At 37.5% G+C, this 24,244-nt stretch overlaps 1 pseudogene; it reads right to left on the bottom strand.

The window, feature by feature from the left end:
• Positions 1-3,263: 3,263 nt before the first annotated feature.
• Positions 3,264-24,244, bottom strand: part of LOC110211180 (large ribosomal subunit protein uL3 pseudogene) — a 44,313-nt pseudogene continuing 23,332 nt past the window's right edge.

Below are 24,244 nucleotides of genomic sequence, written 5' to 3'. Positions count from 1 at the left end.
GAGTTCTGGTGCTCAGTTACAAGAGAGCAAAGGCCCTGATCACAGTTTCAAAGCAAAGAGAAGAGCTAGTGCTTGTGACTACAGGGGCCCAGGGGCCCTTCCTGGGTAAAGACCAGAGCCCAAAAGAGGGGAGCAGTGATTTTCCAGGATCATATCACCTTGGAAGCACCAAAAACTTGCAGAACCCCAAAAGTAGCTCTTAAAATAGCAGCACAAAAAAAAGTCTGAAATTTGAGAAAGTGCCTCTCCACCTCCAGGTAAGCCAAGTCCAGCTTTAACATAAATTTCAAAGTCAAGAAATAGGATGGAAAAATTAGCAAACAACAAAAGAAGAATTTGAGCATAAAAAGCTACTAAGGTGACAGGGAAGATCAAGAAATAAACTCAGAAGGCAACAAATCTGAAAATAGCTGCAAAAAAGCCTCAAAGAAAAATGATAGGTGGACCCAAACCCAACAAGAATTCTTAGAAGAATTGAAGAAACATATAAGAGTAATAGAAGAAAAATTGGGGGGAAATGAGAGTAATCAAAAAAAGAGAGAATTAACAGCTTGGTAAAACAGGCACAAAAATACTGGAAAAAAAATAACACCTTAAAAAACAGAACTGGCCAAATGTAAAGGAGGCACAAAAATCCACTGAAGAAAACAATTCCTCAAAAATTAGAATTGGGCAAGTGAAAGCTAATAACTTCAAGAGACATCAAGAAACAATAAAGTCAAAAGAATGAAAAAAAATAGAAGAAAATATGAACTAACTCATCAGAAGAACTGACTAGAAAAATAGAACAAGGAGATATAATTTAAGAATTCTTGGACTACCTTAAAGCAACGATCAAAAGGGGCTCTAGACATTTTATTTCAAGAAATAATCAAGGAAAGCTGCCCTGGTGTTTTAGATCCAGAGAGTAAAGTAGAAATTGAAAGAATACACTGATCACCTCCCAAAAGAGATACCACAATGAAAACTCCTAGGAATATTATAGCCAAATTCCAGAGCTTCAGGTCAGAGAGAAAATACTGCAAGTATCCAGAAAGAAGTAATTCAAATATCGCAAAGTCATAATCAAGATTATGCAAAATTTAGCAGCTTCCTTGTTCAATGAGTAAACTATTTGGAATATTATACTCTGGAAGGCAATAGAGATAGGACTACAACCAAGAATAATCTACCCAGCAAAACTGTGCGTAATTATCCAGAGGACAAAACAAATATTTAATGAAATAGAGGACTTTCAAGCATTCCTGAAGAAAAGACCAGAGTCAAAAAAGAAAATTTCACATTTAAACACAAAATTCAAGAGGAAGATAACAAGCAAACATGAAAATATAATCATAAGGGACTCAAAGTTAAACTTTGAGTTACATTCCTATGTAGAAAAAGATAGTTGTTATTTCTAAGAACTTCATGCTTATCAGGGCAGTTATAAAGTGTTTACACAGACAGAGGGCATGGGTTTAAGTCAATTATGTTGAAATGTTCTCCAAAAATAAATGAAGGGGTGAGAAAAAGGGATTCACTGGGAGAAAGAGGAAGGGAGAGGAAGAAAGGCATAAGACTTTTACAATGGAGGGGGAAAATAAGAGTGTGGTAGGCAAGGCTTGAACCTCATTCTCATCAGAATTGGTTCAAAGAAGGAAAAATATACACACACACACACAAACACACTCAGTTGTGTAGAGAAATGTAATAGAAAATAAGAGAAAATTCCAAGAGAGAAATAGGAGAGAAATGGGAATAGGAGAAGGGGAACAGGAGGCAATGACAAAAATGAGGGTGGATTAAAGGAGGACTTGGTTACAAGCAAAACAGATTTTTCGGGAGGGACAGGATAAACAGAAAAAGACAGAGGAAGAAATAGAAGAAAATGGGATAGACAGAAATACATAGTAATCATAACTATCCATGTGAATGGGACAAGTTTACCCAAATAGCAGAATGGATTAGAAATAAGAATCCAACAATATGTTGTTTAGTAAGGGACACTTTTGAAACAGGAAGACACATAGAGTTAAAATAAAGAGCTGGAGAAGAATCTAATATCCTTCAGCTGAAGCAAAAAAGTTAGGGGTACTAATCATAATCTTAGACAAAGCAAAAGCAAACATAGACCTAAATAAAAGAGATAGAGAAACTGCAATATGCTAAAAGGTACCATAGAAAATAAAGTAATAACAAAACATTTCACAGAAAGTTTCTCTGATAAAGGCCTAATTTCTCAAATATATACTAAGTATATTACTGAGTCAAATTTATTAAAATAAGGGCCATTTCACAATTGATAAATGGTCAAATGATATGAAGAGGCACTTTTTAGAAGAAATCAAATCTATGTAGTCACATGAAAAAATTCTGAAAATCACTATTGATTACAGAAATGCGAATTAAAACAACTCTGAGGTACTACCTCATACTATCAGAAATGCCAAATACTAGAGGGGATGAGGGAAAAATAGATACACTAATGAACTACTGCTAGAGCAATGAACTGGTCCAACCATTCTGGAGAACAATTTGGAACTATGCCCAAAGGGCTATAAAACTGCTCTTACTCTTTGCCCCAGCAATATTGCCATTAGGTCTGTATTCCAAAAAAGATGAAAGAAAAATGTAAAGGTCATATATGTACAAAAATATTTATAGCAGTTCTTTTAGTGGTGGCAAAGAGTTAGAAATCAAGGGGAAGCTCATCTATTAGTGAATGGCTGAATAAATCGTGGCATATTGTTGTGATGGAGTATTATTGTGCTGTTGGAAATGATGAAGGGGGTTTCAGAAAAAAAAAATATGACAAGACCTATACGAACTGATGCAAAATGAAATGAGAACAACCAGGAGATCATTGTGCACAGTAACATCAATGTTGCAATGATGTTCAACTGAAAGATTTGCTACTCTGATGAAAGCAATGATCAAAGACAATTCCAAAGTACTCATGATGAAAAAAATGTTATCCACCTAGAAAGCAAACTGTTGGACTCTGAGTAAAAACTGAAGTATAATTTTCTTCATTTTTCTTGCTTTTAAAAAAATGATTAATATGGAAATATGTTTTACCTGACTTCATATGTATAATTGATATCATATTATTACTTCTCAGTGGATGGGGGAAGAGGTGGAAGAGAGAAAATTGGAAAACCAAAATTTAAAAAGAATATTAAAAATAAATTCTTTTCATAAAAAAAATTACTTTAGCACAGTCTCACACATACTGAGTGCTTAATAAATGCGTGTTTCCTGATTTTGTCTCTTTAAAAAAAAAATCATTGTTGAGAATCCACCTCTAAGTTGACCTGGAAAGATGAGGCAGCTTCTTCTTTAGCAATATGGCCCTTTTTGAGGAGTTCCATGAAAGCATCCCTCTCCTCTAGGCATGGCCAATTTTGGAGGTGATGTCCCTAAGCTTCAAGTCAGTCTTCTCCAGGGCACAATGTTTAGTCTGCATCAGTACATACTTTCACAGTGTGAGGGCACACTTCTTAGCCCCAGTGACATAGCCTTTGATCATGATAAAATCATTGGTCACTTTATCATAGTGGACAAAGCCTCCCAAAGGGTTAATGTTTTTGATAGACAGGTTGTAATCAATACATGCATTGTTTTTCATCAGTTTCCCATTCTTGATCTGACGGCTTTGGTCAATTTTGTAGATCTTTTTGCTGATCTTAGCATGATAGTAGTAGTCCTTTTGACCAGCCAGGGCCACAAAGAATACCATGTGGGTAGGATACCAACCTCTGATACAGGCCACCTTATGCAGGCCTTAGGCAGATTTGGAGGAGGGGGTGCAGTTTTTTGAGTACCAATTCCTTTGGTTGCTCCAATGATGTCAATCCTCTCATCCTGGCCAAACACAGTTGATGTGGGCACATGTAGCTCTAGCTTCTCGCAGGCCAGTCTAGTTTGTCAGCCATATTGTCACCATTCACCTAGATCTCCATTAGGTGACACTTTTACTGCCTCAGAGGGAGCAGGTACATTTGTGTGTGGGCAATGACTTGCATCTCTTGGCAGCATTTCTTCATGCTTTTGAAATATTTCTCCAACTGCTTCTTCTCATCATCATCCTGCCCCTTCCTGCAGCAGCTTGTGAAGGCCTTCTTCGACTTATGCCAGTTCTTATAGAATCACCCATTACTTTCATCACTGATGTGCTCCACAAAGATGGTTTTGAAGATTTGGAAGCCTTGGGGCAGGGAGAGGGGATTTGCACATAACCCACAATGCCAACAATGACCACAGAGTGTATCTTCACAATCCTAATATCTTAACCACTTCCTTCCTTTTCACTTTTAAAGCAGGCCTGCCCACTTCAACAATATGGGTCATACCTGTCTCATAACCCAGAAAGTCTGTGAGGTGAATGGGTATGGTAGGAACATCTTTGGGAAGCTTTTGACCTTCCTCCAGTGTCTGCTATTTCACTTTTGAGGCAGGAAGCCCAGAAACCTGTGCCTGGGAATATGCTGCTACTGTGAGTGCAGTTACTACCAAGGCTATCTGGGAGAGGCTCTATTCATTTTTGAATAGCTATAATATTTAGAATGGTTTTCATTTACATAAAACCAAATATCTAATTCCCTACAATTTCTGCTTCAGTCCTTTGGGGCCTAGCAGAGCAAATGTAATCCTTCTTCTGCTATGAGGCAGCCCTTCAAATAACTGAGGATAACTATTGCGTCAATACTCTGTTTCCTCCTATCCTTCAACCAAACCTATATGGCATGGTGTTCAGATGGTTTAAGCTCCTTGTCATGCTCTTCTGGATGTGCTATGGCTTGCCAGCACCCTTCCTTATAGCATATTCACCTCTCCTTAATTTACCCAACTGCCTGCTAAAGTCACAAAGCAAGGAATTGGATTTCTTTTAACAGTAACCTGAGAGATTTTAGCCTCAAATTTGCCCTGTTTCCCAATCTTCTTTGAGGAAAAATTCCATGATGTTTCATAGATATGAGTAATTCTCAATAATCTATGGGTGGGTTATATGATTTCGTGGGGTCAATTGTCCTTGCCTTCCTTTCTTCTTTGATGAAACTGTGCTTCAGGGAATTGATATCGGGGCAAGTTTGGTAGGGCACAGTCAATCAATTAATCCGTATTTATGAAGTCCTTATTATGCACCATGCTAAGATCTGGGAAAACAAAGAAAAAGCAAAAATGGCCCCTGACCTTCCAGAACTTACCTTCCAAAGGGACAGCAAACATATAAATAATAATAGCTAATAATAAATAACATTTATATGGTGTTTACTATGGGCCAGGCACTGTGCTAAGCACCACACAATTATTTTCTTTTTTGATTCTCTCAATAGCCCTGACAGGTACATGCTATTATTACCCACATTGTACAACTGAAAAAACTGAGGCAGACAACGGTTACGTGATATGCCCAGGGTCACACAACTGGTAAGGGTCAGAGGCCAAATTTGAACTCTGATCTCCCTAACTCCAGGATGGTCACTCTATCTACTGTGCCACCTAATTCCCTAAACAACTATGTAGAAGTTATATTCAGAACAGAGGGAAGATAACCTTAGAGGGAAAGCTTGAATACATGCCTGTTTATGTATGTGTGTTATTGAAAACTTGTCACACTGTTGCGCAAAGGCAGATATAAATGGATATGGATTATCCACTTTAGGGATCATCTGTATCTCTGCTTCCATTCATTCATGTGAATAATCAGGAGTTTAATTTATTAAAGTTTTCTCTCCATGGCAGTGCAGAAAAAGCTTGGTGTTCCTTATATTTCTCCCACCACACTGTGTTTGCTGTCCAAACTAAATTAAAACCCTTTGAGCAAGGAACTTCCTAATCACTACATAGTATTTCCTGTGCATTGGTAAGGGAGACTATGCCTCCACGAAATAGAAAACTTACAGATAATTACTATCAAAACTAGTGATCATTCTGCTTTGTTTTACGATGTTTAAAAAAAAAAAAGTGATAATGGGTTTTTGAATCACTTGGCCACGGGGCCACATATGTTCACATTTGGCCTCTAAATGTCATTCAGAGCATTTTCAAGGAAAACTGAAATCAAGATTATCAAATTATAAGGACTTGTTCCATTCACTGCTTCCCCCAAACTCCAAGCATTTTATTTTTAGATGAGTAATTGCATCTTTTGTACTCAGAACAAATTAATAACCACTTGCATATAACAATTCCAATTTCACCATTGGAAAGGCTCATGTACCCAGTCAGAATAAAATAACACGGTTACAATTAGTTAAAATTTAACTGGCCTTATAAAAAAAAATCAGCATTCCAAGGGCAGCTGTTGTTCGATGAGGACATTTGGGTTACTAGAGAAATATCAAATTAGATGAGCTTGCAAAACCCATAAACGTGTTATTTCAATGCACTACAAGAAATAATAGAAGTCATAACAAATAGACTTTGGAATCACATTTTAATTAGTCATACAAACTGTTTTACACAGAAATGCTGACAGCTTCAGCTATGGTGAAATGATGTTACTTAAAGGTGTAGATATGAGACAGTTTGGCCATATAAATGTACCATTTAATAAGCATTTTTATTCAAAATAATGATTTCCTTAAGTCATTATAACTGCAAAAATACTGAATTAGGAATATGCCCAATTTGATTTTATTATTATTTGACTTTATCTCTGAGTACCATAAGAAAATTCTCCCCCCACCCCACAGATGAATCTATCAACATTTTGATGAAACGCACACATATAAACACTCCTACATTTGATTCACTATTCAGATGTGCCAAGGGAAGGAAACCAAGACACTGTAGTCATGATGACAGGAAGCCTATAGATTAGGTTCAGTCTTAACTATGTATACATGCTGACATGGGTGGATGTTATAATCAAATTCTTTTTTCTTTTTTTTTTTTTTCAACATCTACTTCCATAAGGTTAAGTTCCAAATTTTCACCCCATCTCACCACACCCCCCACCCCAAGATTGTATGAATTCTGAATACCCCTTCCCCTAGTCTGCCCTCTCTTCTATGTCTCTCCCCTCTTCTCTTATCCCCTTCCCCTTCTATTTTCCTGCAGGGCAGGACAGACTTCTCAACCCCATTTCTTTTTTCTTATTTCCCAATTGCATGTGAAAACTTCTTTTAAAACGTGTGTTTTTAAAACTTTGGGTTACAAATTTTCTCCCTTCCTCCCTCCTCACCCACCTTCATTGAAAAGGCAAGCAACTCAATATAGGTTATACATGTGCAGTTATGCAAAACACTTCCATAGCAGACATGATGTAAAAAAATAACTCTATTTCCCTTAATCCTATCCTGCCTCCCCCATTTATTCTATTCTTTCTTTTGACCCTGTCCCTCCTCAGAAGTATTTACTTCTGATTACCCCCTTTCCCAATCTGCCCTCCTCTCTATCATTCCCCCTGCTCTCCTGTCCCCTTCCCGGCCTATTTTCTTGTAGGGTAAAACAGATTTCCACACCCAACTGAATGTGTATGTTATTCCCTCCTTAAGCCAAATCCTATGAGAATAAGATTCACTCATTCCCTCTCACCTTCCCCCATTTCCCCTCCACTGTAAGAACCTTTTCTTTTCTGTTTTTTTGTGAGATAATTTACCATATTTTACCCCTCCCTTTCTTCTTCTCCTTGTATAATCCTCTCTCATCCCTTAGTTTTATTCTCCAGATATGACCCTTTAATCTTCAACTCACCCTGTGCCCTCTATCTATCTATCTATCTATCTATCTATCTATCTATCTATCTATCTATCTATCTGTCTATCTATCTATCCATCTATCTATCTACATACATATAATTTTTCCCCCTCCAACTATGCTAATACTGACAAAGGTCTCATGAGTTATAAATATCATCTTTACATGCAGGAATGTAAACAGTTCAACCTTAATAAGTCTCTTATGATTTCTCTTTCCTGTTTACCTCTTCATCTTCCACTTGAGTCTTGTGTTTGGAAGTCAAATTTTCTATTCAGCTCTGGTCTTTTCATCAAAAATGCTGGAAAGTCCTCTATATCACTGAATGACCATTTTTTTCCCTTCAAGGATTATACTCAGTTTTGCTGGGTAGGTGATTCTTGGTTGTAATCCTATCTCCTTTGCCCTCTGGAATATTATATTCCATGTCCTGTGGTCCCTTAATGTAGAAGCTGCTAAATCTTGTGTTATCCTGATTGTGTTTCCACAATAACTTGAATTGGTTCTTTCTGGCAGCTTGTGATATTTTCTCCTTGCCCTGGGAACTCTGGAATTTGGCTACAATATTCCTAGGAGTTTTCCTTTGGGGATCTCTTTCAGGAGGAGATTGGTGGATTCTTCCCATTTCTATTTTGACCTCTGGTTCTAAAATATTAGGGCAGTTTTCCTTGATAATTTCTTGAAAGATGATGTCTAGGCTCTATTTTTGATCATGGCTTTCAGATAGTCCAATAATTTTTAAATTCTCTCTCCTGGATCTATTTTCCAGGTCAGTTGTTTTGCCAATGAGATATTTCACATTGCCTTCTATTTTCCCATTCTTTTGCATTTGTTTTACAGTGTTTTGATTTCTCATAAAGTCACTAGCTTCCATTATTCTATTTAATTTTTAAGGAAGTATTTTCTTCAGTAATCTTTTGGACTTCTTTTCCATTAGGCCAATTTTGCTTTTTAGGGCATTCTTCTCCTCATTGGCTTTTTAGACCTCTTTTGCCATTTGGGTTAGGCTATTTTTTAAGGTGTTATTTTCTTCAGTATTTTTTTGGGTCTCCTTTAGCAAGCTGTTGACTTGTTTTTCATGCTTTTCTTGCATCACTCTCATTTCTCTTCCCAGTTTTTCCTCTACTTCTCTTACTTGCTTCTCAAAATCCCTTTTGAGCTCTTCTGAGGCCTGGGACTGATTCATATTTTTCTTGGAGGCTTTGATGTAGAGCTTTGACTTTGTTGCTTTCTTCTGGTTGTATGTTTTGATCTTCATTTTCACCAAAGTAACATAATATAGTCTGACTCTTTTTGTGCTGCTTGCTCATGATCCCAGCCAATTACTTGAGTTTTAAACTCTTTGTTAAGGTAAAAGTCTGTTTCCAATGTGGAGAATGTACTATCCCAAGCTTCAGGGGTTTTGTGTAGCTGTTTTCAAAGATACTTGTAGGGACCTGTAAATTTTCAGTTCTTGCAAAGTGGTATGATAAGGGGTGAGGTGTTAACTCCTTTCCTGCCCTGTGCTCTGGTCTATTAGTGACCACAAGCACTCCTTGCTGTCCTGGAACTGTGAGGAAGGTTTGCCATTACAAGCTCCACCACACCAGCACTACTCCTTGCCCCAGAACCACCACCCAGAACTGTGACCCAGATCCAACCATGGGCAAAGCAAGTGATTACTGCCTCAGCAATGGCAAAGAGATCCCTGCAATCCCCCTCTGATCAGCCACTTGAATCCCTCACAGTCTGTGGGCCTTAAGCTCAGAACACAGCCACTGCCCCAGCACCTGTGCTCTGTGCTCTGCAACTGGCTCTGACCTAGCTCCTGTCTCACCACAGAAACAGACTTTTTCCACTGACCTTCTAAGTTGTCTTTGGTGTGTGTGGGTTGAGAGGTCTGGAAACTGCCACAGCTGCCCAAGATTCAGTCCTCTGAAGCCTGCTCCAGGTTCACTGTGGCCTGTGCGCCCATGCCACACTGAGCTCCTCTCTCAGCCCTGTATGGTATACCTTTCCAATCAATCATCCAGATTGTCTTGGGCTGGAAATTTGCTTCACTTTGTCTTTTTGTGGGTTCTGCTGCTTTAGAATTTGTTTAGAGTCATTTTTTTATAGGTATTTGGAGGGGTTTGGGGGAGAACTCAAGCAAGTCACTGCTTTCACTCTGCCATCTTGGCCCTGCTTCCTCAAGGCCTCAAATTCTTGTCAAGAGTTTTTTGTTGTTTCCATTTGTCTCTTTAGGAAGGTGAGCTCAAAGAACACAAATGCCAAAAAAAAAAAAAAGCCATTGGCATTTTAATGGATAAAGGAAAGCCTCTGGGTGCTCCATTTCTAGATGGATATACACAGGATGATCAGATCCATTGGCCTACCTGGAAAAAGATTCAGATCTCATACAGTTTTGGATAAAAGAAACCACAGAATGTTCCATTCCTCCATACTTGGAAGTAGAGATTTGCAAAGCAAAAGAATGAACTAATATTGAATAACAGTTCTTGTCTTACATGAACTTCTTCCCCAACCAATCTTCTTCTACCTAGGAGATTTATTTTGGGCAGTTAGGCAGTACAGTGGAGAGAACTCTGGGCCTGGAGTCAGGAAGACTCACTGGCCTCAGACACTTAGTAGCTGTGTGACACTGGGCAATTCACTTAACCCTGTTTGTCTCAGTGTCCTCATAGGTAAAATGAGCTGGAGAAGAAATAGCAAACCATTCCATTATCTTTGCTAAGGGTTCTAAATAGAATCATAAAGTCAGACAGGACTGAAAAAAATTGAACAAGGAAGCTTATTAATTTAATCTTAAAACATCTTTTATACTTATCTATTAATCAAATATCCAATATATGAGTTTAATAATAGGAAACACAGGGGCAGAGCCAAGATGGCCAAACAAAAGCAGTTACTTGCTTGAGCTCTCCCCCAAACCCCTCCAAATACCTATAAAAAAATGACTCTAAACAAATTCTAAAGCAACAGAACCCACAAAAAGACAAAGTGAAGCAAATTTCCAGCCCAAGACAACCTGAATGGTTGATCAGAAAGGTATATCGTGCTGGGGGTTGGGGAAAGCATAGTGTGGTGTGGGCTGCAGGATGCAGTGAACCTGGAGCAGGCCTCAGAGGACTGAACCTCGGGCAGCTGTGGCAGTTTCCAGACCTCTCAACCCACAAACACCAAAGACAACTTAGAAGATCAGTGGAAAAAGTCTGTTTCTGTGGTGAGACAGGAGCTAGGTCAGAGCCAGCTCCAGAGCATAGAGCACAGAGAGGGCACTGGGGCAGTGGCTGTGTTCTGCACTTCCGGCCCACAGACTGAGGGGGAATTGTGTGACTGATCAGAGGGAAATACCAGGGATCTCTTTCCCAGTGTTGAGGCAGGAATCTCTTGCTTTGCCCATGCTTAGATTTGGGTCACAGTTCTGAGCAGAGGTCTTGGGCCTAGGAGGAAGGTCTGGTTGAGCTTGTAGTAGCAGTATAGAGGAAACCTTCTTCACAGTTCCAGGACAGCAAGGAATGCTTGTGTTCACTAATAGACTAGAACACAGGTCAGGAAAGGAGTTAACACCTCACCCCTTATCATACCACCTTGCAAGAACTGAAAATTTACAAGTCCCTACAAGTATCTCTGAAAACAACTATATAAAACCCCATAGCTTGGGACACTACATTCTCCAAATTCTAAGCAGACTCTTACCTTAACAAAGAGTTTAAAACTCAAGTAATTGGCTGGGATCATGAGCAAGCAGCACAAAAAGAGTCAGACTATATTATGTTACTTTGGTGAAAATGAAGATCAAAACATACAACCAGAAGAAAGCAACAAAGTCAAAGCTTCTACATTCAAAGCCTCCAAGAAAAATATGAATCAGTCCCAGGCCTCAGAAGAGCTCAAAAGGGATTTTGAGAAGCAAGTAAGAGAAGTAGAGGAAAAACTGGGAAGAGAAATGAGAGTGTTGCAAGAAAAGCATGAAAAACAAGTCAACAGTTTGCTAAAGGAGACCCAAAAAAATACTGAAGAAAATAACACCTTAAAAAATAGCCTAACCCAAATGGCAAAAGAGGTCTAAAAAGCCAATGAGGAGAAGAATGCCCTAAAAAGCAAAATTGGCCTAATGGAAAAGAAGTCCAAAAGATTACTGAAGAAAATACTTCCTTAAAAATTAAAATAGAATAATGGGAAGCTAGTGACTTTATGAGAAATCAAAACACTGTAAAACAAATGCAAAAGAATGGGAAAATAGAAGGCAATGTGAAATATCTCATTGGCAAAACAACTGACCTGGAAAATAGATCCAGGAGAGAGAATTTAAAAATTATTGGACTATCTGAAAGCCATGATCAAAAATAGAGCCTAGACATCATCTTTCAAGAAATTATCAAGGAAAACTGCCCTTAATATTTTAGAACCAGAGGTCAAAATAGAAATGGAAGAATCCACCAATCTCCTCCTGAAAGAGATCCCCAAAGGAAAACTCCTAGGAATATTGTAGCCAAATTCCAGAGTTCCCAGGGCAAGGAGAAAATATCACAAGCTACCAGAAAGAACCAATTCAAGTTATTGTGGAAACACAATCAGGATAACACAAGATTTAGCAGCTTCTACATTAAGGGACCACAGGACATGGAATATAATATTCCAGAGGGCAAAGGAGATAGGATTACAACCAAGAATCACCTACCCAGCAAAACTGAGTATAATCCTTGAAGGGAAAAAAATGGTCATTCAGTGAATAGAGGACTTTCAAGCATTTTGATGAAAAGACCAGAGCTGAATAGAAAATTTGACTTTCAAACACAAGACTCAAGTGGAAATGAAGAGGTAAACAGGAAAGAGAAATCATAAGAGACTTATTAAGGTTGAACTGTTTACATTCCTGCATGGAAAGATGATATTTATAACTCATGAGACCTTTGTCAGTATTAGGGTAGTTGGAGGGGAAAAATTATATGTATGTAGATAGATAGATGGATAGATAGATAGACAGATAGATAGATAGATAGATAGATAGATAGATGATAGATAGATAGATAGATAGATAGATAGATAGATAGATAGATAGAGGGCACAGGGTGAGTTGAAGATTAAGGGTCATATCTGGAGAATAAAATTAAGGGATGAGAGAGGATTATACAGGAGAAGAAGAAAGGGAGGGTAGAATGGTAAATTATCTCACAAAAAACAGAAAAGAAAAGGTTCTTACAGTGGAGGGGAAATGGGGGAAGGTGAGAGGGAATGAGTGAATCTTATTCTCATAGGATTTGGCTTAAGGAGGGAATAACATACACATTCAATTGGGTGGAAATCTGTCTTACCCTACAGAAAATAGGGGGAAGGGGACAGAGAAGCAGGGGATGATAGAGAGGAGGGCAGATTGGGAAAGGGGGTAATCAGAAGTAAATACTTCTGAGGAGGGACAGGGTCAAAAGAAAGAATAGAATAAATGGGGGAGGCAGGATAGGATTAAGGGAAATAGAGTTATTTTTTTACATCATGTCTGCTATGGAAGTGTTTTGCATAACTGCACATGTATAACCTATATTGAGTTGCTTGCCTTTTCAATGAGGTGGGTGGGAGGGAGGAAGGGAGAAAATTTGAACCCAAAGTTTTAAAAACACATTTTAAAAAAGTTTTCACATGCAATGGGAAATAAGAAAAAGAAATGGGGTTGAGAAGTCTGTCCTGCCCTGCAGGAAAATAGAAGGGGAAGGGGATAAGAGAAGGCGGGGAGAGATAGAAGAGAAGGCAGACTAGGGGAAGGGGTATTCAGAATGCATGCCATCTTGGGGTGGGCGGTGGGGTGAGATGGGGTGAAAATTTGGAACTCAAAATCTTGTGGAAGTAAATGTTGAAAACTAAGAATAAATAAATTTATATCCATTGATTGTAAAAAAAAATGAAACAATCAGAAGTTTACATTGGGAATCAATTTGCTTCGATTTAATAAAATAATATATAGTATGTAAAAAAAATAATAATAGTTAACATTCATATGACACCTACTATGCATTTGGCACTTTGCTAAAGGCTTCACAAATAGAATTTCATTTGATTCCCACAACATCCCTATGGGGTAGGTGCTCTTATTATTCTTATTATACGGATGAAGAAACTGAGGCAAAGAGAGATTGAATGACGTGTCAAGGGTCACACAGTCTAGGAAGTGCCCAAGGTATGATTTGAACTCAAATCTTCTTGACTTCAGGCTCAGAACCCTATGTAATGCATCATCTTATTGCCTGTTATAGACTGCATAGTGTGCTAGAGCCTGGGGTTACAATAACAAATAATGGAACAATTATATTCTCTAATGAACTTATGTTCTAATAAAAGAGACTACAAGTACCTGTTTTAAAAATAGAGGTTAATGTGACTACCATGATAGTTTAGGCCCCCATCACACTTATTTGGACTATTGTAATAGTCCCTTACTTTATCTTTTTCTACACCACCACCACCTCCAACCACCCTCCACACAAATGACAGTCGTTTTCCAAAAGCATCCAAATGAGTTCAATCATGTCACTCCTTTACTCTACAAGCTGCTGTGGCTGCCTATTACTCCTGGAGAAGAAATGCAAATGTATTTGTTTTGCTTTAAAACTCTTCATAATCTGTCCCCAAGCTATCTTTTTAGATCTATTTTACATTATTCTTCCCCATGTATCTAACATTCCAGCCAATCTGATCTAATTGCTATTCCCTATATAAAATACCAGTTCTTCTGCCTCCATCCATTTATGTAATCTTCTCCCTCCCACCTGGAACGTTGTGCGTTTCACTCCTTACTTCAGTCCCTTCAAATTCCTAGATACTTTCAAAATTCAGTTTAAACACCACCTACTACACCAGCGTCTCCTGATCCTGGCCTCCCACAACTGCTAGTGTTCTTCCTCTTTTATGGAAATTGCTTTGCACTTATTCTATGTATATTGTGTTTATTTCTCAACATAAGAGCTGTCCACCATCACCACCCGAGTAGAACAGAATCCTCTAAGGGGCAAACAGTGATTTTTACTTTTGCATCCTTAGTACCTAGAATGGTACCTAGCTTGTTGTAGTGACTTAAGTGGCCTGTGGAAGTTAATTACTGAAAATTGCATAAAAAAAATTTCTGAAAAAGGTCTACATTGTTCTTAAGAAGACAAATTCACATTTGTCCCTTTATTCTCTGCAGTTAGAATGATCAAATCTTTGTATTTCCCTAAAGTCTGGAATCCTTGACAGTTAGTGAGAGAATGCTGTAAGATTTTGTGGTCAGGCCTTCAGCTATTCACATCACTGGGCATGCTAACTCTAATATACTTCCTGCCCATGATGCTCTCTCCCTATGTGTTGGCTTTAATGAATTTTCAATGGTTCTATTCCCCTTAAAATAATTTTGATCCTCATCTTCTGCTTTGTCTTCCTCTTATATAGCCTCTATAGTCCTGAATAAGGCCAAGCCACCAGGGAAGTAACTGGGAAAGGAAGAAAATTGAATTGAGAAGAAACAAAGAAGCAGTGAATGGGAGGGATGAAAGTAGGGAGTGACTAAAGATGAGCTTTAAGGGCACTCCAGAGTCTAATATCAAGCAAAAAGGCACAACGGCAGGATGCTAGGGAACCACAGGAGCTATCAGACCAGCTTACAATTCAGCAGCGAAGTACAAAGCAGTGCATTATAAGAAATGATTAGAATAAGATGTGGAATTACAAATATTCCCTGGTTTCGCAAAAGCCCCTCCTATACTATGATTTTTGTCAGTTATTATAATTTTGTCTTTGTCAGCAAGTATATATGCAATGCACACATACTTACTTCCTTCAGTCCCACGTTTTTGTTAATCATTATCAGGTAGAAATGTAGATCTGACTTCATAAATTCTGCATTATCTATGCATGTTAATTTACCTCCATATCAGACTTGAAAAAGGACACAAGAAATGAAGTCCATATTAAGGCATGCCTGTATTGATGATTATTTTTGTTTATCACTAAGTACTTCATGAGCATTTTCATACATACAGCTTCATTTGGTCCTCACAAGTGAATGAGATATGCATTCTAAACAAAGACCCAGCAAGTTTAAATAGCTTCTCCAATGTCAAAAGGTATTGGCAGAGATAGTGCATTCTACTAGTTCTGAAACAGTTTTTCTTCCTGTTGGATCAGCCTTTATATCACTGAATTGCTAAATATAGATAGATTGACAGATATAATTATTATTGTTACTATTATTATTATTTGTGAAGCATTCAAGATTATAAACACTAAATCACATGATGAATGGCATTTTAAATAACATATAGTAAGGCGAAGAATGCACATTTTAAAGAAACACCCCTACGTACTTAATTCTTACATGGTAGGAAATCTCATTTTTGTCCTTTTGTAACACTTTCCAAAAATTTAGAGTACAGTGCTATATACTTAGTAGGAATCTAATGTTTTTGCACTGATGTTTCTCCTGATGCTAATACCAGTGTGTGTCAATTGTAGAGAATGAAATACAAAAATGGTTACAGGCATTCAGATGTTTTCAAATGATTTCCCAAGCTAAAAACCAATTTTTTTTTCTGGAATCTTAAAATGATAGTATTCTGAATTAATTTTGAGCCCACATTGCTTATCATGGTCCAAATCTCTCCTGCAGATTGTTCATACTGAGAGAAAATAATTAAGATCATTCTAGCATTGTTCACAATAATTATTCTATGATAAAATCAACAACTTCAACATAAGCTTGTGCTAAACCAAGTCAGGCTTTTAGATATGTAAAGATGAACTAAGAATGGATTACATAAGGATGATTGCTGCCTTTATGAATTCAAGCTGAGCCAGCCTTGTTCACTATTTCCATATTATTTCTTTGTAGAACTCCTGAGTTCAACTACTTAGTTGCTATAGGACCTTAAGAAAGTAATCCAGTCTCTCAGCTTTAGTTGCCTAGTCTAACATATGTACATACATAAGCATTTATATTATTAAAAGGCTACCATAAGGATCAAAGGAGATAATGTATCCAAAAGTTGTTGATAAATGTAAAAGTACCATGAAAGTGTGCGGCACTGGTGAGAGTAGTAGTTTTAGTAGGTTCTTAATCAGAAAATGAATTACATTGTATCAGTATTTTCTGATTTCCTACTGGAAACAGGTGATATCGTTGAGATTTCTGAGAAATATTAGGTTAGCAAAAGAAAGAGGTTTGAAAAGCTTTGTGTAAGGACTCTGGCTGGATAGGTTCTGTTTGAAGCACGCATTTCAAGTTTTCCACTTGAATCAATTATGTAAACAGTCACCACATTCTTTTTGCTTAAATATATCCCTGTCTCTCGCTTATATGTAAAATAGAAGGCTGAGAGCTAAGGATCTGATTGATGATTCATCTTTCTCCAATTCTGAGTCCCATGTGAATAAATCCACAAAGACCACCCACAAAGGGAAGGGTCATTCAATCACCTAATTTCCGAGTGGAATTGAGACGGGTAATCCATTTTGGTGCACTAGAATGGATCCCCCAAATAACAGGAGCCAAGATTTGGAAGCCACCTCAGAAGCCATCTAGTCAACTGCTGCTTGAAGATTCCCAGTGAGGGGCACCCACCACCTCACAAGTCAACCCAAGCCATGTCCCGCCTTTGCTTTCTTATTATGAAACTGGCAATCAGCAAAGAAAAACTGAAAAGTAGTATATTTGCAACTGTGAATCTATAATTACATTTAGATTGTTTCTTTAAAAAAAAAAAGATAAAATTTAATATGGTGGTACCAGTACTTTCCTGCTTATCTGAGTTGCCTTCTGAACTTCCTTCTACTTTCTTCTAGATACTTAAAATATATTTCATAGGCATTCTTTTCTTTATTTTCTTTTTTTCTTGTATCTATCATTATTCTCACCAGCCCACCAAAAAAAACACTTCTCTTGTAATAAATAAAGCAGAAAGACAAGACAAATATGTTTGACTCTGTCTGTACCCACACTCCACCATCTTTCAGCCAAAAGACAGGAAGAAGCCTTTTGTCATCAGTCTTTTGGATTTGTGATTGGATATTTCATTGATGGGAATTTTTAAGACTTTCATTATTCCATTCTTTAACTTCTCTAATTGTTTGGAATTTTTCTGAATAATCTGCCGCTCTGGAATAACCAGATAAACTCTCCTTTAGGAACTAAATGTCCTCCAGCAATATCCAGAATAGCCTTCAAAGTTAATCAATAGAGATAAGAGTTTAAGCTCTACAAAACAGAAAATTTAAAGGCTCTCTGTAGGAAACACACTCACTGATTTAAATAAACAAGTGTCTTAAGCTTAGAAAGCTGCTTAGGAAGGTAACCTCAGGAGATACTCCTTCCAAAGAAATATGCCTTTCTCACTGCTCCCCACTTCCTGATTCATAAAAGCAAGTACTTCATGACAGTTCTGAAGGAGTGGGGGGAAGGAGGGCATAGATGGGTGTCAGAAAGTAGCCAGATTGCTTAAGGTAGTTGGAACCTACCTAGGTACCCTAAGCACAGCAGCTGAAAGGGCAGTGTGAATTTTGAGAGTGACCTAAGTGAGCCTGGGCTATAGAGGCTGAGCCCTTAGGGCCAAGAAAGGCAGTTGCAGAAGTGACCCAAGGTGAGGCTGACACCTGGCTTTTGAAGGCCTGTGAGGCAGGACTTCCTTGGTACCCCTTTACTTTTCTGAACATAATGCTGCATGCTAAGGGATAGGACCTGGCTATTAGTCCTTTCACCCTAATCCCCACATACACAATATATTTATTGTCCAAGGAGAAAAACAAAAGCTGGGACATCTGCTTGTCTCAAGTGTAATTTGCGCTGGATTCTGGGAAACAGGTTCAAAGAATGTGACACTCTGAATGCAAATCTGTGTGCTGCCTAGGGAGAGATTTTTTTTTAAATTTGGTTAGAGTCCTAGTTTCTGAAGCTTTTAGATGGTGAAAGCTTGCTTGGGTGCTGTGTCTCAGCATGTGAAGAGGCAGGGATCATGGTGAGTACGTGTTTCAGAAATTCACTCAGCAGCTTAGTTGACTATGAGTGCACAATTTTTGACAAGAAGAGCAGAGGAGGGAAGAGGAGAGGAAAGAAAAAGAAAGGAAAGATAAAGGGACATGTGATAAGATGGACTATTTGGACTACCTGACAGGAGAAGTAAGGGTAAATGAATACAGAGACAGAGTCATGGGCACCTGAAGGCTTGCTGTGGACCCTTTCCTACAACATGGGCTTTATGACAAATTCAGAGGAATAAGGCCTGGATGATTATGTCCCATATAGCATATACAGGTTGGAAATGAAAATAATGCAAGTTAAAAAGCCAAATTTTATTTAGTAAAGCTTTTCTGAATTATGGGTAGTCAAAGTCATTTCTGGATCTATGTTTACTCTATAATGTTTACTTCACAGGTGACCCTGGGACAAACCACTTAACCGCTGCAGGCCTTAGTTTATTCATTTATAAATTAAAGGGGCTGAGGTCCCAATATATTATCTTGTAATGGACAGATGAAAAGGGAGGGGTACCACTATCTGGTAATAAAATAGATCAGACCAGACATGTGTACTCAGTAAATAACTCCTAATCATCACCAAATAAATTCATTGAGATTGGCCCATGCCTGAATTGGTCCATACCTGAATTCAACAGCAAATAATACGGTAGTCTCTGGTCTTGACCAATGCTCCTGTGATGTAACTAGGCAAACATATTACAGTGAGGCTTGCAGACAACATGGGATATGAAAAGCCTTAATCTTTCTCTGGGTTTGGCTCAATCCTCCAATCAATGTGCTCGGGAGTGCAGTAATTTGGTAAATACAAATACAAAGAAAAAAACCCACAAAATTATATTCATATTTTTTGAGGGTCCTAAAGACAATATGTTGAAGTAAAATAAGCTTCCCCTTCTCACCTCTCTAACTCTTGAGGACTTAGTCCATATTTTCTACAAACCAGTCATTCACAAAAGTGAGACTTTTGAATCTTCTTAATAATAATGCAAATGAAAGTCATTCCCTAGTAGCAAATGCTCAAAAGATATGAAATTTTCAAAAGAATTGCAGACTAATAACAACCACGTGAAAGAATGTTGTAAGTAATGCAAACATATATTTTAGTTATTTTATTTGTGTAATTTTAAAATCTTTCCCAAAATAGTTGTGCCAATTCTTATCTCTACCAATAAGTGTACCAACGTATCTATTTTCCCACAACTCTTCCAACATTGGCTGTTGTCATTTGGTTTCAGGAAATGCAAGTCAAAACAATGCTGAGCTTTTACTTTAACTCCTGGAAATTGGCAGATGACAAAATACGACAACAGTCAACTTTGGAAGAGTTGTGGGAAGACACACTAGTGTATTGTTGATGGCAATGGGAATTGGTAAAACCTTTTTAGAAACCAACTTGGATCTTATAAATACAGTAACTAAATGTCCATACTCTTCGATCCATAGAGTCCAATACTGGACTTATTACACATGTGACATTATGGCAAATCACTTAGCTCCCAGAGATTATTTAGTTTATTTAATAATAATAATAATAGTTTATTTAATAAATAATTGGATTTCATTTACTAATTTATAAAATAAAGGAGGTAAACTAGATGGCACCTGAGGTCCATCAATGAAGGCCACTAATAGGAAGAAATCCCTATATACACTGGAATATATGTAGCAACACTTACTGTGGTTGCAAAAAAAAAAAAAAGAAACAAATTAAATGTTCACCAGCTAAGGAATGGCTAAACAAAATGTGGTATATAATAAAATATTACTGTACTATAAAATCGTGAATGTGATGAATACAGAGAAATATGGAAATATCTATATCAGCTGATGAAGATCTAAGCAGACACAGCCAAGAAAACAACATATACCTTTGTTATTGTTGCTCAGTTGTTTCAGTTGTCTCCACCTCTTCATAACACCATTTGGGGTTTTCTTGGCAAAGATACTGCAGTGATTTGCCATTTCCTTCTCCAGCTCATTTTACAGATGGGGAAAGGGAGGCAAACAGGGTTAAGTGACATGCCCAGGGTCACACAGCTACTAAGTATCTCAGGCCAGATTTGAACTAAAGAAGATTTGTATTCAGTCACTTCCTGACTCCATGCCCAGCAATCAATCCACTGCGCCACCTAGTTGGCCTATGTACAACAATTACAACAATATAATTGGAACGAAAAGCCACACTTAAGAACAAAAAAAATCAAAAGTGAATGTGGCAACATTATAAGGAAAAGATAGGATCTAAAGAGGAGATATTAGAAAACCCTCCCAACCACCCTTTTACAAAGATAGAAGGTCCATAAATTTTACACACTGTACATATTTTCAGACTTTTTTCCATTTTATTGGTTAGTTATTCTGTTTCTCTTTCTTCTTTTTCTTTTTTTATCTTAAAACTGTTACATTGGAGAGAGAAGAATGGTGAAAAGTATGATGATATAACAAATAAAAGGCATCAATAAAAATGTAAAAATGATGTAAAATAATTAATATTAAAAATGCTAACATTTTAAACCAAATAAACAAAGAAAAAATATCAAAATGTACATATAAGATCAAATCATATTTTTCTGCCTATTTGTGACTGACTTCTTCAAGGCTACCTTTTTAAATCTTATTTATAATAAGGTTAGTGGGTAAATAAAGGGATGTATTGCATATTTTGCCCTACCTCTTCATGGTTCTAATAATGGCTCCTTAGCAGAAATGAGGAGAGGGATGATATTCATGTTTCTATGCCAGCAAGCAACAGGGCCAAAGCATCCACAAGGAATGGATGTTTCTCAGAGGAACTCCAGGAGGAAAGGGTGTAAAGTTTGGGGCAAAGGATCAGTTTTTCTTCATCTAATCCTCATTTGCTTTTGGAAAGAAATAGGAAATGAAGGAGGTCAAGGTCTTTCAGCCCTCTAGCCTGAGTTGACAACTCATTAAGACTCCACGAAGAAGAGTCAGAACTTGGTAATTTTGGCTTTACGTATTTGATATTTGGCCAAAGGTAGGCTATTTCTTTCTGTTTAAATTCATTTATGCTACCCAGAAGCCCAATTGACTTCTGAGAATCTCCATTAAGAATCCCAGATACTACACAAGTGATTTTTCCAGACAGTACAGCCTCACTACCATTCTACACCAGGGATCTATTTCCATCAAGTCTCTTTCTTAAGATAAGCACAGCTGGCAAGATATGTCAACACAATGTGTAGCTGGTGACCAGTTAATGACCACTGAATGAGTAATTTGAAAAAATATGATCTCTATGTATCCTGAAAAATTGACCCCTAACAGATCCTCAGGAAAGATTTCTCAGCATGATAGAAAAATCCCAGTTAAACAGATGCAGTTCACAGAAACTGAAAGAAGGGGCTAGTACCCACAACTATAAAGATACTAAAAATCAGTGAAGACTCACAGCAAACAGCCTTCAAACCTTTAAGTTACCATGAACTAGTTTTAGCTAACAGTAATAAATACTGTTGAAATGTGAAGTCCCAAATCCAGCCAAGAGTTCTATTGCACATTCTCTTTCAATATAAGAAGCTAACTAAGCTATAATATAATACTAAAAGCTAACTGAACATTAACATTATTAAAAGTGCACACACTGGGAGCTTCTTGTTAGCCAGACCTTGCCTGGAGAAAAGACTCAGTCAAAATGTGAGCCCAACAATGAACTTGGCAGTAGGGAAAAAATGAAAGCAGTAAAAAGTCCATATCATCATTACTCTAAGAGACTACTCACAAAGACATATTTATGCCCACAAAATAACTAAAGATAAGTTAAGAGTCAGCATGTAAAGTGATAGATTATTTGCTATGAGGTTATAACTATGCAGAGAAGAAAAAGATCTGTATAGCTTTCATGAGACTGGTGGAACTTAAAGAGAGACATAAAGGATGGGCAAGATTAGCAGACTGGGAAAGGGACAGTAATTCTAGAAGGGTACCTCTGTTTCAATTCTAACAACAGTTTTTTTTTTCCTCCAGAAGTCCAGGTATCTGTATATAAGTGCAGAGACCTACTTAATTTCAAATCTAAAGGACATACCTTTCGGCTCATTCTCCTAGACCTCTTCAATTGAGAATAATCAAGTCACATAAAGGGATTCATTCTTACTATTGTATTCTCAGTATATACAGCACACAATTATAGAATGCAAGATTTAAAGTGGACCTTGGAGATATTCTGGTCTAGATTATTATACCAATGCATTTTTCTTAGATTCTAAATCCCAAGAAGTTAGGGACCACATCTATAAGGTAATGAACTTTGTGAGATCATACTATATTGTGTTATTTACAGTTAGGCAGAGCTACAATCACCTAAGGGCTGAGAGTTCTTTGCCCCAAAGTGCTGACACATGAGGAAAATATGTTTCCTCCCTGTGGGAAATCCCTGGGGCTCCCTTCAGGGTCTTCATTTGGCTCATACTGCTGCAGAGTACAATCAACCAGTGGAGGCCACTCTCAGGATCACTCATCAGGCCCCTTTCCCAGGGCCTATCTTTCCCCACTGTGCCTTTGGTGGAAAGGGCCAAGTTTTCTAGGGGACACACTGCTCCAACTCCCAGCACAACTGCATCTGTCATTTGTGAGACCTTGTCCTTCCACCCTATCAGCCTGCTCTTTTTCAGTGTTACCAACACCTCCTACCTCACCCTCCTTGTGCCTGTTTTGCTCCAGGTAAAATAATAGTTTTATCTTTGCAAGAAGCCACTTTTTGGTCATAATAACAGAACACTTTTTTTTTTAGTTTAGACTCAGCACTAATACTATCATTGTGGGAATGGTGGAGGAATCAAAGAAATAGTGCAGCTTCAAGAAAAAGTCAGACTGATAAATTAAGACAATACTTTATACTGCTAAAGTTATTCAGATCTTAATTACATATACTTTCATTTGGCCGTGAAAAGACAGAAACTGTCAATATAGTGATTCTTTTATTCTTATAGTTTTCCCTCTAGAAAGTGCTTTTGTGGCAAAGATTTGTTAGCTTAAAAAATTCCTAGATTTATTTTCACAGTTCTTATAAAGCTCATCATACAATTTCTGGCCCGGCAAGGAGAGACTTGGTAGATAAGTATAGAAAATGATTTTAGAACTAAGTCAGCATTTTTATAGAATTTGATTTTAAAATGCTAGTATTTTTCCTCCCCTAAATCCTTAAAAGCCATCAGGACATTTTTTCCTCTTAACTTTCCTTAACATTCTTGATGATGGAAAAAGCTATTTACAATATTTAAAGTCATTTTGTAATGCCCTATGAAAAGTACAGATAGACATTTTTATTTCTGAGTCTTTGCTTCATAAGCTTTTGGAACAAAAATATAGAATCTTAGCAATATGAAAAGAAATACATCAACTTAGGAAGCAAAATAAGTTTCAGCTTCTAGCTAAATTAGCATAAAAGTAGCATGTTATTAGCTAAATGTGTTGACTATGCCTTTAGAGAAAAGCAATGTGTTACTTTAGGTGGTCCCTGTAGAAACTGCTTATTCTGCTCATTATTTTGATAATAGCTAAGTAATAATTATTTAATAACAATAATGTTTATATGCATTTACATACAGTAAATGCATGCAGT

The sequence above is a fragment of the Phascolarctos cinereus genome, unplaced genomic scaffold, assembly GCF_003287225.1.
Source record: "Phascolarctos cinereus isolate Bilbo 61053 unplaced genomic scaffold, phaCin_HiC Scaffold_1;HRSCAF=81, whole genome shotgun sequence".
Lineage (NCBI taxonomy): Eukaryota > Metazoa > Chordata > Mammalia > Diprotodontia > Phascolarctidae > Phascolarctos > Phascolarctos cinereus.
This window is presented reverse-complemented; position numbering and strand designations above follow the sequence as displayed.